The 14,258-nt window shown below is 42.7% G+C and overlaps 1 protein-coding gene and 1 long non-coding RNA gene across 3 annotated transcripts in view; one reads left to right on the top strand and one right to left on the bottom strand.

Annotated features, from left to right (window-relative positions):
- The window catches only part of nr6a1a (nuclear receptor subfamily 6, group A, member 1a), a gene marked incomplete at its 5' end in the record, with an annotated part of 80,512 nt that overhangs the window by 52,423 nt on the left and 13,831 nt on the right, over nt 1-14,258 (top strand). The window lies entirely within an intron of this gene.
- On the bottom strand, nt 10,872-12,341 carry LOC306697621. The gene is made up of 3 exons (XR_013767130.1): nt 12,284-12,341; nt 11,092-11,202; nt 10,872-11,005 (listed from the first exon to the last, which is right to left on the bottom strand). It is a non-coding gene; the product is annotated as an uncharacterized lncRNA (long non-coding RNA).

Raw genomic sequence — 14,258 nt, 5'->3', positions numbered from 1 at the left:
ACTACGGTGGCCTTCACGGAACATAAAAATGTGAAAGTCTGTCTCAAGCCAGTGATGGTTTGTCCATTCTGGGCTACTGTAGAAACATGGAGGTGCATCACGGTGGACTCTCCCCATGTCGATATGAAGGGCTCACTGTAAGCTAACGAAAACACAATGATTCTTAGTTTCACGTGATTAATAATGACAACATGGTTAAGGATATTGTATTACATTCCTGCTAAGAATCCCAGAATGCTCCACACTGGGCCTTTTTTTAAGTAGTGCAAAAATACAGATGACGCTCAATAGTGTTTCATTTAGCAGCTGTAGCTAAACGTTTAGCAACTGTGAGGAATATTTCTAGTATTAAACGATAGCTTCTTTATCACCGCCGGGCTCATCCACAATCAGAATTTGAGGCTCCAGAATTGTAACTGTCACTAACTTCTAAATCTCACCTATTAATACCGGTCACTTATCATAACTGTTAACTTTCATTTGCAATGAGACTGAGGGGCACTGACGAAGCTCCACCAGATGCTGTGTGGAGGCTTCAGGTCATGAGGTTTGGGGTCTTAAACCTGACCGATGTGGTTTTTGTTTGGGCTTGCCTGCATTTTGTTTGATCCCTTTTGAGCAGTTTTTGAAGAATTGTTGGCACAAAGCTAGACTTCTCTTCCAAAATAAAGTCACAAGAGCTGTGACCATCATTTCCTGTTTTCAAAATGGACGTAGAATGTTTTGTAACACAAGCCATACAGCTTTTTGGGAGTTGGAGCAGAAGCTGCAGCTTGATCCAGAACAGTCGGTCACCACTGAAAGTCACCAGAAACCCGACAACATCAAAGGTGGTGTTGGTTATTTGGCAGCCGATGAGACGCGTAGGAGCCGTCATGAAAGCTGCTGGCCCACATGTATAGATTATAACTCTCACGTTGCTCCTCTTTGATCAGCCCGTTGTAATCGTGAGTGTCCAAGTCAGCTCATGCTGCTGACTGCTCTCTCTCTTTGTCTGCTGACAGAAGCTCACCGGGGCTCCATGTCTGTATGATACCGCCCTCTGCTGGGGAAGAGTAACCCCCACCACCTTCTAACATGTGATGGTGCTGCATTCATGACACCTTGTCACAAGTGAATCTATGAACGATGGCTTGAAATTCAAACTTGTTTAAAGCCTTGAAGACTCTACAATTGTCTTCTTTAAATTTGGTATTTTTTAGTCATTCAGAATGCTGAAAATATTTGTCTACTTTCTCTCCCACGGTCCTTGAATGCAACTAAACAATAAGAAAATATTACGTTTTCTGGCTGCACTGAAGTCTTCAATAATTTCATTTTCTCTTCAATTTCAAAATTTGAAATATTACACTCCCAAAAAAAAATCAACTATACAATTAAAACCAGCGCATCTTGACATTGTGCCAACCGTTGTTACATGTGGCATGATTCAAAGTTGGCAACCTCCCCTTGACTCCGGAGCCTTAGGGGGCCCGAAGGTTATTACCAGATCAAGAAGAGTCTAGTTTTAAGGACTCTATTATTCATGTTCGTATTGTGCTCACATGCTCCAGATTCCTAAATACATTTGGTAACCGTGGTGATTCGTGCAGCCCTGCTGTTAAACATACTATTTGATGTACTTTCTTATGTAAACACATTTGGGTTAACATAATTGTAATGCATGTAAAAGTAATTAATTCTTATATTTATAAGATTTCAGCACATAACTGATGACGGAGGCATACAGTTTGAAGGCATCTTCAGTGTTTTAAAGCTCGGTTGCATTTTGTTCTTTTGGTCAAACAGCATGTTGCTGCTAGTTCTCAAACGGTGAGGTCGGTATGTAAACATAGCACAAAAAGTAAGGAAATTTGTGTTTGGTAGATTATTTCTCTGTTGTAACGATGCTTCTTGGTAATAAATCTTATACCGTTGGAAAGCCTGTTTATTTCCCTTTGAAATGGAGCCACATTTGTAAGGAACATGCATTTGTGGGATGAGCAGCAGAGCTCAGTATGTGGGTTGCGCCCATGAAAAATGTGCCAAATCTTCTCTGCCAATGCTAACAGAGCGATTTATCAGAGACTACCTCCAGAATTTAGGAGTGGAGAGGATGGAATGTCCTGACCTCAACCCCATTGAACACTTGTGGGATCAGCTTGGGCGTGCTGTTCGTGCCAGAGTGACCAACACAACCACGTTGGCTGACTTGCGACAAATGCTTTTTGAAGAATGTGATGCCATCCCACCGCAGTGTGAGAGCAGACAGGTGACCAGCATGAGGAGGAAGAGCCAGGCTGTTGTGGCTGTGTATGCTTCTTCCACACACTACTGAGGCTCTTGTTTGTTAAACAAATTCATTGTTAAATTGCCAATATGTCTTTTCTTCAGACTTCAATCATCCAATCCACCAAACGTTGGCAAAATCAGCTGTTTGCCATTGGCCATTTTTATGTTTCTAAATGCTGGAAACCCATTGTAAAAAACTAACTGTAAAGCAGGAGAAGTCCCTCCTTTCTTCAGCCTTGTGACAAAGGCGTGGTTTAACCTTTGACCCCACCGCCTTGCTTGGCCCACTGTTCTCACTGATTCACAATCACTCAGGTTAGGTCAATTCCACAAATGCAAATTGTCAGAAAGTCTCAAAATTAGTCCGTTTTTCAATCAGGAATTTTTGTTACAGCTAATCCATGTGTAGTTTTTGGATGGCATATATTTTTTTCTTCCTGGATAAACGGCAGTTGGATGCAGCAGGTTGAGGGAGAGTGGGTATTAAAACCAGTAAATTAGATCTGTTCATGCCAAAATAAGTGCAGGGAACATAAAAGTCTGGTGAGTGTTAGAGAAAATGTGTCCTTTTACATCCGCCTTGAAGGAAATACTGTATGTTCAGGCCCTGACACACCAGGCGGATGGTTGGCGAGTGTCTGTCCACTTAGTTTACGCGGTGTGCCGACACAGACAATCTAGTGCTAGTCGCTCTGTGTCGGTGGTTTATCGTCGGCGGAGCCCCCGTCGGTGAGAGAAATCTCTCTGAATGACTGTTCAGTTTAAGCAATTCAGTGCCAGAGAAGAGAAACAGAAATGAGGGAAGCAAACAAACAAGTAAAGTCAAAAGGCCACACACAGAAAACTCACACCGACATGGCCATTTGGTATGAAGCTAAGTGGTGAGAGCACCACTGCTGGTACGGAGAGTTGCGTCCTTTCATGCAGGTGCAGAACGTATGTGCTAGTTGGTCGTTGGCTGAAGTTTGAAGTGCAATTTTTTGCCCAAGACACAGGCAACTTGAGGCGATGAAACCGTCTGCCTTCATCGCTGCTAGTCCTTTGATGTCTGTTTGGTGTGTCTTGGTGTTTAGAGCTACAGTCCTTTAGTCACAGCAGGACTGTGATAGTGTGACAAAGAGCTAACACTAGAACCCTGAAACTGAAGCGACGACATGGAATTCAGCCATCGTTCTTCTGATTTATTTATTATCGTTATTCCTTCCACCTGCGCTCTTCCTACTGTGACATGTCAACATGTGTTAAAGTCATAGAATGTCTTCGTGATGTTACCGGCGGCAGTACATTCGTAAACATGCACGACATCATTTAACTCCATTTTTATGTCGCTCTCGGGTTTGAATAATCTCACAAGTCACTTTTCCGTAAAGGTCACGGCGCATGTCAGAATTGAATGCGGTCACATTATGGAAAGGCTACAGCAGCACAACATTATACATTTAACATGTTTATCTTGCCATCAGTGCGAGGCACATGTATGTGCACTGAAAAAAAATAGTCCCCTCTAACCCTCGGAAAGGAATTAGCATATTTCTCAGCAGGTGGTCAACAGCAAGGTTTCGACTTCACATACAGTCTGTATATTATACAATTGATACATACATAATTACATAATAGTGAGAAAAGGTCAGCGTCAGCAATTACAGTTTTAATATTAACAGAAGTTTCATCATTGATGTAGATTGTGTGAGAACAGATGGAGGCACCTTTTCAGACATTAACACCAATGCCTTATATTTAATAAACTCAAAGAATTAGAAACTGAAGAGTAGAATATATTGGTAATTCCTCCGTCGGGACAATTAATAGCATGATGAATGGCTGTGGAGGATGGCTCATATGAGTGGCTGTTTTAGTGGTCATTAACTCTTAAGATGGTGGCCAGGTCACCTCAGTTTTTTATGCCCTTTGGAAGTTCAGGCAGGGAACGGCTGCATTGATCTGCTGGTCATCTGGGTTCCAAAAAGCAAATGCATCCGGGGAATGTGAGGTGGATCATTGTAAATCTAATCTGCAGGAGTGGAAAAGACCGAAACGCTGAGGTCAGCTCCCACACAGCTACGATCACCTCCAACAAACAGAAGCAGCAGCCTCTGAGGTGACGCGTCACAAAGAGTCCTGACAGCAGAACAGGGACCAACTGAACCTCATGTGTAATGACAGACCACGTACAGGAGCCCGTGGCCTACAGAGGGAATGTCCACTGGCAGTAAAACCACTATTTATAAGGATTAGACATAAAACTGAGCAGTCCAATAGCCCAGGTTTGGAACCAATGAGTTAATCGATCAGAAAATGGATTGATAAATAAATCTAACTAATAAAAAACAATACCAATATGTCTGTTCTTTCATTAGTTTATTTCCCTCTGAGACATTTCTAAGAAAATGAGTTATTGTCCTCTTTGAAGAAAGCCTAATGAATAGCAGCATAGAAACTGTATACTGTAATCCCTGACTTTTTATTGAGCATCCCTCCATCATGTTTTTTTCCCTTACTGACAGACATTTTTGTCAGAGTTTTTATTTTTATGAATACATCAAGTAAACAACTGCAAAACAGCCATATAGGTCGCTTTTACAAGCAGTTTATTGCGACCCATATTTCCGTTTGTTTGTTGAGGGTCAAAGTCTGTAAGGATGAGGTCGGGATGGATGTTTGGGTCAAACAACCAGGACTTTCCCCCAGGAGACTGCCTGTTATCTACCAACATTGCATAACAAATGTATATATGTTTCCCCAAAAGAGTAAACTTTTCCTAAACCTAACCACATGGTTTTGTTTCCGTTCACGTTTTAGACCATGCGTTTAAAACTGCGACCGTTTCACAGCGTGTGCCGTCTCTGGTTCAATGGTCAGTTATGTGGTTTTTAGGAGTCATTAGCAAATGGAACTATTCTGTCATTTTGAAAGGAGGGCATAAGACCAAAGCAGCATCATTTCTACTTGGTCCGTGGGTACACCATAGAAATGACATGTGACACATGCATAAATCTAATTCTTCCTCCACTAAACCATGCACTTCATGTGGTCTTATTTATCAGTAACGGGATTTCAAATGTTTTGGCAGAGAAAAGGATTTGTGAGGAACTTTTGCTCCTCCTCTTTGGTCTTCTAAGGACTCATCATTGAGAGCAACTTTTAAGGTCGGAGAAATTCTTGAAAGTGGTTTGGCTGGCTTTCAGGCAGGATGAGGCAGTTGGTTGACCTACAGACTGACACCCCAAAGCTCCTGAAGAAACAGAAAAGGAGGGCCCTCTATTAACTCCTATCTGAAATGTAAAAGGTGTCCATTGGGATTCAGTTTTTCTGGCTCTGTAATAAACAGTGTATTCAGTACAGGCAGCAGCACTTGCAGAGAGTCGGTGAAGGTCTGGAAGTGTTTTGGAAACGCTTCGGATCCCTCTTTCAACAAGAAAATGGTTGTTCTATATTGATACTCAAAGGAATGGATTGATGCTGTAACTGGCTTTGTGAATCTGTATGTATGTATGTATGTATATTTGGAGGGGAACAAACCGTTGGGCCTGTTCCTGTTTTTCTTGAAGCTCTTTGTTTGAAGAGTGGAGAGGTTTGGCCTCTGTGGCAGAGGGGGAGGGGAGCTTAAACAAAAGAAATGCCCTTTGTTACTCTGTTTAGGGAAATGCCGAAAACAAGCCACACAAAATGGCTCATCCGAAGTGACATTGAATCAAATTAGCATTTTAGCTAACAACTTGGGCTTGTTTTAAAGGGCACGGCCACATGTTTGTTAGAAGCAGGAAAGCCCAGAACACAAGGACAAACATAGCATCAGAAATGCTCAGACTGCCTGAGGCTAATTTAAGATCACAGTTTCACTTTAAATACACTTTGGCCGTCTGAGAGATACAACAACATGCTTTTATTCTCTTAATATCAGTGTCAAATGGAGTTTTGTTTTTTTGTTCGTCCAAAGCAGCGTAGACGGCTCAACTTTACTATTTGGTCTTTTAACAGAAGCAGCTTTCTAAAGTCAATTTCATGTTGAACTCCAACTGTTGTAATGTGGTGTAGATTTGAAATTGGAAAAACCACATACATTCTGTATTAACTGACCCTATTAAATAGCGTGCACTCAATTGTTGCATGTGCATGCATCATTCCATGCTATATATGTGTATAAACGTGCGTCAGTGGAGATCCAAAGATGTGGTATTTTAGCATTGTGTCTGATGGGTATGGCAGCATGCTATCCTACGCGTCCTGACGAGGGGCCCCCAGTCTCAGGGAGCGCCTCTCGCCACACGACTGCGGATAACCAGCAAAGCTCAGCTCCAATTGACTTCAAGGTTAAAGGCAACATGGCTGATTATGCTGTTCATCTTCGCCACATGGGAGGAAAGGTGCTAAGGTCAAGGGTGACATATGGCAGCCCCCCCCCCTTCACAGCTCAGGTTTGACTTCCTATTTCCATCAACAAGCACGGTTATGCCATTCAGACTGGAATTATGTCAACAACTCTTATATATGTTGGTATGGAGCAAACATTGGGGTTATTATTCTTTGAGAAAGTATCTCACAATGACCTCTGAAAAATATCTTCAACCAGGAAACCTGGTCAAACTATGAGAAGTTCTGTTTACGATTTTGAAATCTGCATGTATATCGTAGGTTTAGTTGGGTTTACTCTCTTTTACTCCCCAGCCGTTAACTCTTGGTGAACTATAAAGTATATTAATGCTCAAATCTGCATGTAAACACGTATCCAATTACAACACCTTAGCCAGGTCCGTCCTATACGCCCTGCCTTTGACACGGTGACATATGGTAGTAAACGCTTATGTAGAGTAAAGTAACCTGGGAGACGGCGAGGCTGTCTTTGATCACACCAACAGGTTCCACATGTCCTCATATATTTCTACCTGCTTACCAACCTGCCTGACATGAAGGCTCATCTGCTGTTTCTGTGAATCCTCCCTCAGCCTGTATGCATTCACATGAGCTATCTCTCTCTATGTTGCGTTTGAATGTGAAAAGCTTCTTATATGTGACTTAATGCGGCCGGGTCATTAGCATTCTCATGGGGGGTTGGGTCCCGGAGAGCTTGGGGTGGGGTGCTGCTGCTGTGAGAGTGAACAAGTGGTATTAGTAGGGTGGAGCTGTGGAGAGGGCGGGCTGGGAGACTGGCTGGATGATCAAGACCGGCTTGTCCACTGTAGTGTGAGGATCAGGTAGAGAAGAGGCTGCTGTGTTCACACAGCATCAGGTTGGGCAGTAGAGTTTAGAGTGAGGCACACCGGTGAAACACTGGATGCTTCTCGCTATGGCCCCCTGACCAGGCCACTGGAGGGGATGAAGGAAGAGAACTCACTGGATGGTAAGACACCTCTGTAGCTCTCGCAGGTTTTAAGGCTGCTTACCACGGCACCAACATATGGAACAGAATCATCTCAGAAAATGTGAAATTCAGCTTTCCTACAAGGTGAATTTCAATTGGATGGCCATTCAGGTCAAAGGTACAAGTAGGGTTCTACAACCTTGTGTTTGTAAGAGTTGGGATGAGTTTGTTCCATAGCTTGTTCTCTTACTCAGGGCAATGTAGGCAAACAAAATGCCAAAGGACGCAGCCACGAAAGTATCCAGTCTAAAATTGGCAACATCTTGATTGGATGTGAATTATGATTGATCAAAGAATAAGTCTGCTGCATTATGAAGCTTACCAAACATTTAATGTTAGCATTCAGTACTTGACAGTCTTCAGTACTCTGTGCAATAGACATGTCAGCATCAAAGTACCTGGGTTCATTACTAGTTCTTTAACTTTTAACAGTATTGATTCATTGTTTATATCCATGTTCAGAATATGGTGTTGGAGTGACTAAATGTATCTTTGGTATATAGAAGTATTTATTCTCATTATTGGATAAACTAACAATCATTTTCTTAAATTCACTTAACAGTGATATTTTCAAAAGTAGAAAAATAAAAGTAATGAGATGCAAAACTGGGAAAAAGCAGCAAATCCTGACACCAGAGAACTCTTATCCAGCAAATGTTTGACATTTTTACTTATAAAAAAATTAACATTGCTTCTTTTCATTTATTACATTTCTTTACATTATTTATTAGACTTTTTAAGACTTAAATTAATTATTTAGAATAAGGAAATTGACACAAAACATGGGGGATAGGGGCGACATGCAAAGAACGTCCCAGCCGGAATCCAACCAGGGACAATGCAGTTGTGACGTTTGCCATTTTGACCACAGCTGACATCCACTTTTGAATGCAGTGTTCGTCCCACATGAGGAATGTATTGGACCAGACGAGGAAGGGGACCCACCTTAGCGTCCCACTTGGTCTCCGTCTCATTGGCCCTTGGCTCCTTTTGCTCACTCTGCTCAGTTTGTAACCCGTCAAGATTTGAAACTTCAACTTTACCATTCGTCCCTGTTGCACTAAGTGCTTCAATTTGCTAATGTCTGTGTGTTTTGTCAGCTTGAACCTGTGTTTATGTTTGGACATGCACTTTGGTCCGCCTCAGAAGTGCCAGAGGCATGGTTAAGGGGAGGGGAGGCTAATTTGGGTGAGGGCTGGGAGGGGAGTAGTATTGTTGAACGGCAGCAAAAATAGGACTATCAGTTCCACTCAGATAACCCCTAGCTGTCATTGGACCTCAAGCCAAGCCGTGACCCCAGGGCTTGAACTCTGTGGTCATGTGACCAGGCAGTAAAGTGACCAGTGGCGTTGCTGGGCTCTGGCTGTGGTCAGAGAGGGACAGGCTGTCGAGGAAAGAGGTTGCTGGGAGAAAGAACAGAGAGGCAGAGAAAGAGAAGAGTCATGAGGCAGCCGGGCCCAGTGGCTTTTTATTTCAGCCAAGTCCTTGCTTGAATGGGGTCCAGGCAGACTGGGAGAAGCATGAAATGGATACATGGGAAGGTAAGGGAGGCCATACTTAATTCATCATAATCAGGCTATGTGTGAATGGAAGAAGAGGACGGATTGGGATTATGCAGAGAACGTATTCTGGTAACTTCATTTCTTTCGTATACCTTTTGATTAGATTGAGGAGGCGTTTCTTTTTCTATATTTTAGATTATGTTGCGAACAGTCAAACACAGATTCCTATTCAACCAATTTCTGCAGTATGTTTTTTTGAGGATATGTCTTGGAATTACTATTAATGAATACAATAGTTATTTTAAAAAAGCCCATTTAGATCCTGTATATGCTGCTCTTAAGATCCTCTGTGCAGTCGTGGGCAAACAAATGTGACATTGCTTTTAGATTTGTGCTCTGTTTGAAAGGTTTAGTCCTTTATACTGAGAGGAGTTAATGATTCTCAGGCCAGGATAATGAGCTGAGACACATTCTAGCTTTTCACAGCAACGCTGCCTTCAAGTGCTTTGTTTATGTGTGTGCTATGACGTATGCCAGTGTGGTGGTGATTTGCACAGTACGCCTCCATATGTATTGATCTTTGGTATGTGCCTGTGTGTTTGTACAGTGTTGATGTGATGGGAGATCACTAGCCTAAAACTCAGAGTACCTTCACATTTAGCTAGTTTTGCTTTCTTTGCTTCTTTCTTTCTTTCTTTTTTTAATTTTTTTTTACTTTCATGCTCTTTTGAGCCATGATGTAGTTTCACACAAAGATCCCTTTTGGGCTGTGTGACTGCTAAGTGGGCGATCTTTCCTTGAACTGTTTTGATGATGCTCTCCCCAAATCACTTTCAGCTCCTAATTCTTTTGTAGCTTTATTCTGCGGTTAACATGAATTATCTTAAGTGCTAGAATAGAATAACCTTCCTTCCAGTGTTCACACTATATCCCAGCCCAGGCCCCCACCAAACCAACCACCCCCCTTCCTCTCACTGTATTGCAGTCATTTGGAATGTGTATAGTCCACATGGCAAAGCAAAGTGTCCTGGACTGCTCATCACTGCTACATGTCCTTTTAATATGATTTTACAGTTCCCCTTGAAATCACTGCTCAGGGAGTTTAAAGACGATGAAAGAATTTCTGCTAGCACTTCCTTCATTTGATATTTTCAGTCAAGGACTTCAGTGTAGCATGTGGAGGAACCATGCTACTGTATTGGTCCCCCTCCCCCTCATGTTAATCCCTCAGCTAGCAGCCATGTTGGTTGTGCTCCAGCTGAAGGAGGGTAAACTCCACACTTGTACTGCTAGAACACTAGATCCCCTTCATTTTGCAGGAAGCCTCTGTTTTGAAAATTGTTCTGCGTTTTGGAAAGGGCTTAGTAATACAGAGGAAAGAGGTTGTGTATGTGGATGTATGTGCAGGGTACAGAAGCTGTGTGAAGATCAATAGTAACAGTGGGGGAGGTCAGGGACTCCTGTGACTCTGTAACGCTCGCCTATAAATAGCCAATGACACGGGCTACTCATTCCAGCCACGCATGCTTCGTTTTCCTAATTTCACTGAAACATATCCATCTCCCCAGCCAAAGCCTTGTCAAACCAAACCCCACACAGAAGTCCATCATGTTGCAGATCTTTGTCTTTTAAGGGTGTGTTAGCCCTCCCCCCTCCCCCCAGCACACAAACACTCACACTTACACATAGGATTTTCTTTCTTTCTTCTTGTTTATTTATTCAAGGAAGAACAGGTCTGTCTCAGATGGTCTGCTTGGGCACAACAAGCGCCACATTTTAAATGTTGGACATGTTTCAGTACTTTGGTCGGTCCTGCATGGGAAATATCAGCGGGAGATTATCCTGCTGGCCCCGAGGCCTCTGGGAATTCCCCCTACCAATAATGAAGGGGAGACTATGCATTCATTAAAAGTACTTTTATTTGAGTGTGTATCACAAAGTCTGGGCTGTAAAACTCACCACATGGTGCATATCCACTTCTGCTGAACCGACTTTAAAACCAAGCTCAGGGCCAAAAGCTGTTTCTGCTGTCTTTTGAGGCAACTGTCATTTCAACAGTGGTATCTCCTTCTTTGTTAGTATAGAAAAAAGAACACATATTACACAAAATGTTACAACACAATATAAACAAGAGGAACTTAAGAAACTAGTTAAAAGTAGAACTCTAACTGAGGTGAACAATTGTTTAGTCTTTCATGATTATTTATCTGGTTCAACGCACCAAACTGAATTTCAATCTCCGTTTTCTGAGAGAACTGTTCACCAGCTCGCGATGAAGTTTAGTTGCTACTGTTGAGTAAATAGGTTGTAAATGACAGATGTAAAACACTTGTTCCTGTTTTCGGTAGATTTGGTAACCTTTCTCTCGGGGAAAGATGAAGCATTCCAAAAGATGTTATTATTTTTGTGATTCACTTAAGAAAAAATCTCAGTCTGCTTAACAGACTGGTGATTGAGCCTATAGCCTGCTGCTGAGAGCCCTGGCATTAGCAACATTACCAAGTGGATGGATGTGGCTACATTCCCCAGAAAGGCGTCACAGGAAAACACATGCATCATGCTTATTGCCATCGGTGACAAAGACAATCGGGAGATCTTTGAGATTTTAACTAGACGCTTCTTTTGTTAAATGAAAAAGTACAAAAAACATATATTACTCAAAGTGAGGTACAAAACAGGGTATTAGTATTGGTCATGAAGACTGATTATTGCGTTAACATTAGTAAGAGATGCTCAGCCCTATTAATAATATGGTCTTTGATATTAAAGATGTAAATAATCTTTTCAAATGCAAATAAAGCTGAGACAGTGAGCCAGACTCACACAGTTGAGGCCTTCCTACTTTATTTAGCAAAGTAGCATCAGATGTGGCTCATATTAGCATAACATTAACATGTAGCCTATCTTTGGTGTGGTATGACTCAATGCTAATGATTTAGCCTCCAAGCCTGGGTGTATATTATCAAGACGGCAATGTCAACAGGTCGCCATTGTCTCGTGGATGAGCCCAATCTGCAACTCCATGCACGTAACTTTAAAGATTAGCATCACAGTGTGGCCTGCCAGGAATGCTGGGTCTGAGTCATGGAGGGTCTTAAGATGCCTGTAACCCTTTGTGAATGTGTTAGATATGTGGTGTCCATGTACATACCAGTCATACTCCGGGAGGAGGGGGGTGCTCCCATCCTCCACCCGCAGGTAGGAGAGATAAGTTAGACGGGACGAGAAGAAGAGATATGAGGGGAAGCGTAGAAGAAAGGCAGAGAGAGGAGGAGGAGGAGGAGGAGGAGGAGGGGGGAGGGAGGGAGAGAGGGAGGGAGGGAGGCTGCCGGCAGCGGAAAAGTACAGCAGATTCCTCCCACCCCCGCTCCCGGTCTCAGCTGGGCATGATTGTGATGGAAAGCCTGAGACAAAACCTGAAGAGAGAACCCCTTCAGCAGCAATCCTTGTTGCTCTGTCAGCCACTCAAAAGGCTGCTTTACACTATACATCAGCCTTTGTGTGTGCAGGGTGTGGACAATAAGGAGATTTTGCCACGACACATCTCTGTTCTCAGCATGATGCAGATCACATGGGGTCAAAGAGATGGTGGACCCTGGGCCCTGTTTCCCACAGCACAAGACTGATTTCAGCCTAAAAAAATCATGCTGCTCTTGAGCATTCAACCCCTGTTTTTCTGTGTAAAATAAAAAGTCAGTTCCACATGACAAGTGATGCACATCTCACTTGTATCCGCTGGGCTCCAGTGTTGGGACACATCGGGAGCAGTGGGAAACAAGAATGCAGTTTGTCTTTGACGGGCTTAAAATGCTCGACCTGCATTTCCTGGTTTGCGTTAAAGTTAGGAATGAAACCCAGGCTGAACCCTGGGAAACAATGCAGCCTTTAATGGGCCTGGGGGGGGGGGTGAGCGAGCGTGTGTGTGGAGGGGTGATAGAGAGCATCAGGGTTTCTGACCCAAAGCTTAGAGAGAGCAACAGAGGGTGGAGTTCAAGATGAAGCACTGCTTAACTCTCTATCTTGTTACAGATTCTCTGTAAATGAGAAAGATTAATCCAAAATTACAGAATGCTCCAATCTTCCATCCAATGGTCCCAGTTTCCCATAATGCAACTAATACATGCGTCCTTTATTAGACCTTTCCTGCATGGTAATCACCCCCCGTCTTGCAAACTCCACAAATAAATAATATAATATTATTGATAGTTTGATTTCCTGATGTGGTGAGTGAGTGTCTTGCAGTGCTTTGGGTGAACTGACCTTGTAAAGAAGTTACGTGATGTTGGTTTTAAATTTCAGCTCTTAAATACTATTTTTATGTCATGCTTTTATTTTTGAAGGCATTTTTTTCTTCTTCATTCATGTTTCGTATCTCTGTCCCTGCATTGAAGTCCGGCTGCTTTGTCTGAAAGGTTAGCTTACACGCTGCAGTCTGGTAACATGTTATTGTTACCAGATTGCAACAGACTCCGGGTCAAACACGCTGCAGACGGAAGCTTTAACAAGTGAAATCCTTCAGTAAATTCCATGAATATTTAATTGTCATCTACAGGCAGGAGGAGGAGGAGTTATAGGACGTGACGATCTGAGATCAAGTGTGTGAAGGTGTGAATCAGCCCGTTTATATGGTGGCCATGCACTTGAAAGACAGGGTGATAGATTTGGCAAATAAGCCTGAGTGAAGGCAACTAATAGCCATTGTGTTTTTCCACAATGAAGGAAGTCAGGCGTTTCACGTAGGGTGGCCAGTGGAATATATGGTTTTGTGTTCCCTGAATGAGCTGACAAATGGCTGGCTGAGGATGTGACTGTCATTTATTTGATCTTCATGTTTTATGATACCAGGGTCCTTTACATGACCTCATGCTAAGTTCTACTTACAGTAACATGTGCAGAGGGGATCACTATGAAGCAAGGGCAGGGTTTTCTGCTGAAAGAGCTCTTTAGCTGTGAGAGGAGGATGGTGAGAAGTTGGTTGGGTCTTTTTTTCTCAGGCTTCATGGAGGTGTCTCTCTGAAGCTTAGCAGCTGAAAACCTTTTATTTAGACGATGTAAACAAGCCTGAAGTTCATTCAGAGCTAACACATAGACTACTCCTGGAAATGAATACAGGGCACTCCCCAACC

Source organism: Pholis gunnellus, assembly GCF_910591455.1.
Source record: "Pholis gunnellus genome assembly, chromosome: 6".
NCBI lineage: Eukaryota > Metazoa > Chordata > Actinopteri > Perciformes > Pholidae > Pholis > Pholis gunnellus.
The sequence above is the reverse complement of the archived record's forward strand: the minus strand, read 5'-3'. Positions and strand labels throughout refer to the sequence as shown.